Genomic DNA, 7,338 nt, shown 5'->3' on the forward strand with positions numbered 1-7,338 from the left:
GAGGAGCATCCCTGGGGTTGGATGTTCTCTTCTCTGCTGAGGAAAGTTCCCAAGAACGTCTCAGCTGAAAATTGCCAGCTGTCAACCCTTCCAACAGCTGGGGGATGAGTACCTCAGTCCTGAATGGGGAATCTCGGTGATGGACAGTCTCCTCTATCGTCTACCACTTGTGCCACTCAGATCCTATTGATCCTTATAAATTGTGGGAACAGCACCATTAAGACTTTATTACTCTCTTTTATTGGGGAAACTTAGAAAGTTCAGTGAGATAAACTATAGCACTTGCTTTTGAAGCTGAACTTGAAGCTATAACTGAAACTCATCATTGTCTCTCTCCCACTGTCTATTCTGAGTTCTTTGCACCCTCAGTAAGCATTTCTGTTGGTATTAAGAGGTCCTTTGGTGATGTAACTAATACCATGATCAGATCAGAGGGATATGAGTCCTTAGTCACCCTGCTTTCTTAGGCCATGACCACTGTTCTTGTATATATTTATTATCAAAATTAGCAACAGACTCTCTAGTGGATGCTCTGGGGGCAGACATATTCTCCTCTGACCATCGAGTGTAACAGCTATGCTAACTCATGCCAATGATCAGGATCAGGTGCTCCTCCCTGCCCCCTTTCCTGTGGATCTCTTGGTACAAGGAGACTAAAAGAACATGCAACCTCATGGCTTGAAGTTGTTAAAACCTTTTTCTCTGTCCCGTGGTGAAAGTATTTCCCTCTGGGATGTAGGACCTCTAAATCTGCAAAAGCCCAGTGTGGTGAGGCTGAGAAGCATAAATTCTTCAAAAGTGTCACCTCGAATGGTGGTGAGCAGCACCGCTGCAATGCAATTTCTTGATTACTAGATGGATGCCTTTGCCTACCGGAGAAAAGAGCTATTAAATGGTTGTTGATTTTGTGTGTATTCTGCCTATTTGATAGTGATAGTTTATCTCCAAGTGCACACCCTTAAGAAACATCTAAGATGCTTGTGGGTGGTATGGCATGTGATAAGGCCAAAAGATCCCACTATCACGTGCCAACTGCTACATCTTTGCTATAAAGTGGGACTGTTGGTCTGATGCAATGTATACAGGGTCTTGTATCAGCAAAGGAAATACTTTTTGTCCCCAGAGGTCATGGTGCTGGTTGGAACTCTGAGAGCAGGAAAGGCAAATCCACACCCAGCTTATGTGTTTATTCTAGTCAGGGTGAACCCCTACACTTTCTTGTTGTTGTTGTTGTTGTTGTTTTGGTTGTTGTTGTTGTTTTAAAAATCCAGCTGTAATCAGGGCTCCCTAGTGGTTCAGATGGTAAAGAATCCACAGTAATTCAGAAGACCTTGTTTTGATTCCTGTGATGGGAAGATACTCTGGAGGAGGGCAATCAACTTATCATCAAGTAACTGGTTGGTCTTCTTGAGAGTTGTTACTATGGGGGGACTCGATAATGGTCTCTGCTGATGGAGCTGTGGACTTTTGGCATTCATAGTAGCTGAGTCTTCTTACGTTGTTGGACCAAACATATTCTGCATTTCTACTACCATGCCTACTTTTTTGGTAAATCCATCATGCCAGCCAAGAGTGGCCAGTGACAGAGACGTTAACTGGCCAAGTTACTCTGTCTGCTTCATTGGTATCTCTTTTGCAGTAGATGCCCTCTGGTTAGTGTTGGCATTAACATATGCCAATAGCAGGGATTTTACATTTTGTATCTGCTCTCACAAGGCCATTCACAGTACTCTTACATGAATTCATTGTCACCAACTTGTCAGTACTTCTTATTTAAAGTCCTAAGCAAATATCCAAGCTATCAATCACTGTATTTATTCCTCTGCCAGGGCTCTTCTCTCTCTGAGGAAGAGGTACACTGGCCAAAGCTTTGCCCACTGGAAGTATTTCATGACACTGTTACCTTTTAATGTTACTGCTGGGTTTGGCTGCAGCTTAGCTTTGTTCCTTCTCTGTCAAGAGGTCAAAAGGGACTCTCTTCACACATATAGCCAGAGGAATGAGCTAAAGGAGAGAAATCCATTTAATAGTAGTGGTTGACAGGAGTCTGAATGGCATACATATTCCACTTGCTTGTGCCCTCTGCCAGATTATTACTTCTTTTTTCCCCCATGGAAACTCCAGAAGTTTCCTTTAGAAACTTCTTACTTTACCACCTTGCCATATTAGTTGGTCAGCATTTAGAGAAGAATATAGGTACATATCTTAACTTAATTTTACAATCTTATAAACAATTCCTAGGTCAGAGGTTATAACTAAGGATGGTTGTTCTGGGTTCTACGTGGAGTGAGAAAGTTTAGAGAAAATAGAGGAACCGATTCAAAGAAGAGATGAGTCTGAGGAGTTATGGCCAACCACAGTGGACATTGAGAGGAACAATACAAAAATATATATTGGTGATTGTATAACAAATAGAAGCAAAATAAAGATAGTCCTAGAGTAAGGCTTGTTTGTGAATCCTGAGTCAGGTCTTAGGTGAAGGAGTTAACTGGCACAAGTTTGCTTCTCATGAATTGTTAAGGAAAATAATAATCCTGCCTAAGTCATAGTCTTGTTGTGAGAACTAAATAAAACAAAATATTTAAAGTGTTCAGCACAATGAGTGGCAGAAGGTGAATATAAATATTTATTGGTTATTAGAATTATTACGAATTAGAATTATCAAGGGCAAGGCAATTAATTTAGGCAAGCAGTGGTAGTGTTAATGAAAATAAGTAATAGAGCATATAATTGATGACTACCTAACTACCTCTGTCCTCAGGGAACTTTTCTCAGATATTTTATAGTGCTCAAAACAGATTCTGAACTCACCTTGATAAAAGTTCATAGTCAAGCCCTGTACTTGAAACCTAGGAAAAAGGAAACTAGTGCATTTTTCAGATGTAGAAAGTTGTTTCAGTGGCTTGCTTTTTACCCAGTTCTTTCCAGAACTGTACTCCCTCTTTTGTTTGTCTCTTCCTTTAGGAAAGTGTTAAAACCCTTTTCTTTTCATGACAGGCAGTGAAAAGGGCACTGTGTTTCTGCTGGACCCAGCTAAGATTTGTTGGCATTGAGCTGAAATTGGATAATCCATTCATTATTTATAGACCTGTTCACATAATGAAAGATGTTTCTTTTTCTTTTCCTTTGTTCCCCCCAACAAGTCACACAATAAAAATGTTTAATTAATGGCATGTGCAAGTCTTAAGCAAAGATTTACTTGTTTTATGGGTTTAGCAAATTCTTTCTGCTGCTTCCTTCCAGATGCTGACAAGTCTGTTGGTTTATATTCATTAACTTTTCTGAAAACCAGCCAGGTATTAAGAATAATTTTGAAGTAGCTCAGGTCATCTCTGAGGTAGGTAGGGAATAGATGTCTTTAACCCCTCACCCACATTACACAGAACCTTTATAGTACATCTCAGGTCCTCAATAGATGTGTTAGATGAGCCAGCCCCAGTTTGCTGGCACACAGAGAGTAATTCTCCATTAAATCAAAACTACTTACTGTGAACTACTTACATGTGTGTGCTAAGTTACTTTCGTCGTTCCAACTCCGTGCAACCCCATGGGCGGCAGCCTGCCAGGCTCCTCTATCCATGGGATTTCCCAGGCAAGAATACTAGAGTGGGTTGCTGTGCCCTCCTCCAGGGGATCTTCCTGACCCAGGGATCGAACCCACATCTCTTTTGTCTCCTGCATTGGCAGGTGGGTTCTTTACCACTAGCGCTATAGACACATCAAAAAAAGTATTTTAAAAATCTTCAGTTGGCTTCTTGCTTAAAAAAAAATTCCCTTATAAGAGACATACCTCTCTGACAGAGGATTCTGATAATGGGGAAATCAGGGTGGGGGGCCGCTGGGTGCAGGAAGTATAATGAGAAATCTATAACTTCCCCTCAATTTAGCTGTAAACCTACAACTATTCTAAAAGTTAAGTTTTGTTTTTAAGGTAGACTGACATTATTTGGTTTTCTTAACTGTTTTAAAATTCTCTAAAGACAACATCCTCCACTCCTACTGGGATGGACCACTCTCACTGTTTGCCCTTGTTACCCAGTCACCACTTTGCTTCCTTCTGGGGCTTCACCTCCTACCATCTCAGAGCAATTCTCTGTAACCTTAAAGATCTTGTGTCACAAATGCACCAGGACTAATATGATCTACTCTAAGCCATTCTCTACATTTGTTGATAAATTTGTCAAACCAAGTAACCGTGAAAGAGGACTGTGGGCAATTTTAGTTTTGGTTTTTTTTTTTAAGAAAGTGAAAGCATTGTGGCTGGAAGCAATGGAAAGTGGATGAGACTCAACAACAAATCAGAGACTGAACTGCCCCAGCTAATTCTGTCAGAAAGGAATAAACAAGCAGAGACTTGATTCAGACTATTACCTTTAATACATTAACAGAAAGAGACAGAAGAAGGAAAATGACTAAGTGATACATTTGAATTTCATACTTCACACATTGTCACTTAGCATAGCTTCTGCCTTATTCCTGTCATCCTGGCACTGATACAACATCTGAACAATAGAGAGAGACAGGAATGACGGGCTCCTTTTTTGGGAGTAATTAATTCAATGAGACATAAATAAGTACATTCTCCGAAGAGAGATTCAAAAACAAACACATAGGGGAAAAAACAAAACTTCAGCTAGGAGCAGCAACAAAGAGCAAACACTGGGTGAAGGAAAAGAGAATTCGAGCCCTTGACCATGAATTTAATATATGCATCTATTCACTCCTTTCATCAAAACAGATTAATAATTGATTCAGTTCAGTTCAGTCTCTCAGTCGTGTCCAACTGTTTGCAACCTTATGAACCGCAGCAAGCCAGGCCTCCCTGTCCATCACCAACAGCTAGAGTCTACCCAAACCTATGTCCATTGAGTCGGTGATGCCATCCAACCATCTCATCCTCTGTTGTCCCCTTCTCCTTCTGCCCTCAATCTTTCCCAACATCAGGGTCTTTCAAAATGAGTCAGCTCTTCGCATCAGGTGGCCAAAGTATTAGAGTCTCAGCTTCAGCATCAGTCCTTCCAGTGAATGTTCAGGACTGATTTCTTTTAGGATGGGCTGGTTGGATCTCCTTGCAGTCAAGGGACTCTTAAGAGTCTTCTCCAACACCACAGTTCAGAAGCATCGATTCTTCGGCACTCAGCTTTCTTTACAGTCCAACTCTCACATCCATACATGACTATTGGAAAAACCATAACCTTGACTAGATGGACCTTTTTGGACAAAGTAATATCTCTGCTTTTAATATGCTGTCTAAGTTGGTCATAACTTTCCTTCTAAGAAGTAAAGTGACCAAGACCAAGTGAAGTTGCTCAGTCATGTCTGACTCTTGGTGACCTCATGGACTGTAGCCTACCATGTTCCTCCATCCTTGGGATTTTCCAGGCAAGAGTACTAGAGTGGGTTGCCGTTTCCTTCTCCAGAGGATCTTCCCGACCCAGGAATCGAGCCCAGGTCTCCCCCATTGTAGGCAGACACTTTACCATCTGAGCCACAAGCAAAGTCCAAGGAGTAAGCGTCTTTTAATTTCATGGTGCAGTCACCATCTGTAGTGATTTTGAAGCCCAAATAGCAAAGTCAGCCACTGTTTCCACTGTTTCCCTATCTATCTGCCATGAAGTGATGGGTCTGGATGCCATGATCTTAGTTTTCTGGATGTTGAGCTTTAAGCCAACTTTTTTCACTCTCTTTTACTTTCATCAAGAGGTTTTTCAGTTCCTCCTCACTTTATGCCATAAGGATGGTGTCATCTGCATATCTGAGGTTATTCATATTTCTCCCAGCAATCTTAATTCCAGCTTGTGCTTCCTCCAGCCCAGCCTTTCTCATGATGTACTCTGCATATAAGTTAAATAAGCAGGGTGACAATATACAGCCTTGACGTTCTCCTTTTCCTATTTGGAACCCAGTCTGTTGTCCCATGTCCAGTTCTGACTGTTGCTTCCTGTTGTGTACCTCTAGCTATTTCATTAGGACACAGTCCAGTTTTCCCAAGGAGACCTCCTCCTTTGTTTTTCTCTTTACACGTTATTGGGATGGAGTGACCATGATGGATTGTCTGCGATTATCAAGTCTGTTTCCTTGGAAGATTAAGGATCATAAATGTTTTTCATGCCATTCATGCCATTCAAATGTTTTTCATGGCATACTTAGATAATGGAGAACAACTGAAATGGCAAAAGCAAATTTATGCTTTTTAAGGGATTTATCACTGCTGTAGTAGGTTGAATGGTGACCCCTCCATCAAAGACGTTTATACCAAATCCCTAGAATTTGTTAATGTGATCCTATTTGGAAAAAAGAGAATCCTTGCAGGTATAACTAAGGGTCCTCGGATGAGTTTATCCTGGGTTATCTGGGTGGGGGAATATATCCAATGATAGGTGCTTTATAAGAGACAGAAAGAGAACAAATACAAGGGAAGTCAACATGAAGATTTCAAAGAGAGGTGTGTCTGTAAGCCAAGAGACAGAAAGCACAGGAAACTAGAAGAGATAAAGAAAGGGTTCTCTGCTGAGCCACAGAGGAATGTGACGCTGACAACACCCAGGCTTCTGACTTCTGGCCTTCAGAACTGTGAGGGAATAAATTTATCTTGGCTTCTTTAGTGGCTAAGTGTTAAAGACTCTGCCAGCCAATTCAGGGGATGTAGGTTTGATCCCTGGGTTGGGAAGATCCCCTGGAGAAGGAAATGGCAACCCACACCAGTATTCTTGCCTAGAAAATCCCATGGACAGAGGAGCCTGGTGGGCTCCATGGGGGAGCCCATGGGATCACAAAAGAGTTGAGTATGACTTAGCAACTAAATAATGAAAAATTTGTCTTATTTTGAGCTACCAGCTTGTAATAATTTCTTGTGACAGCCACAGGAAATTAATATTGCTTGTGACAACATTAGGACTGTGTTTGGTATAGGAATAGGTTCTGGGTTGGAATATAATGGAAGAAAACTACTACTATAGAAAATATCTAGAAGAATATAAACCAAAATGTTAACTTTTGGTGGTGGATTATATAACTTCTTTTCCTCTTTATTTTTATTTATGTTTTTCAATCTTGATAGTTTAATAGAACTGTATGTGCCTACTACTGTATGATTATAAATTAAAACAAACAAAATGAAGTAATAAAAATTGAAGCTAAGGCAGTGGAAGAGAGCATTGAGGAGATATTCCCTACTAACCTTTTTCTCTATATACCTGGAATTTTTTTTTTTCTTTTTGAGTGCTCACTGTATGCTGTTTTAGACATTGTAGAGACAATAGTGAAAGTTACAAAGGAAAAAAAAATAAACCTCTGCCTTATGGAGAAAACCATAGTTTTGAACAGAGGTAACATGGA

This window comes from Muntiacus reevesi, chromosome 2, assembly GCF_963930625.1.
Source record: "Muntiacus reevesi chromosome 2, mMunRee1.1, whole genome shotgun sequence".
Taxonomy (NCBI): Eukaryota; Metazoa; Chordata; class Mammalia; order Artiodactyla; family Cervidae; genus Muntiacus; species Muntiacus reevesi.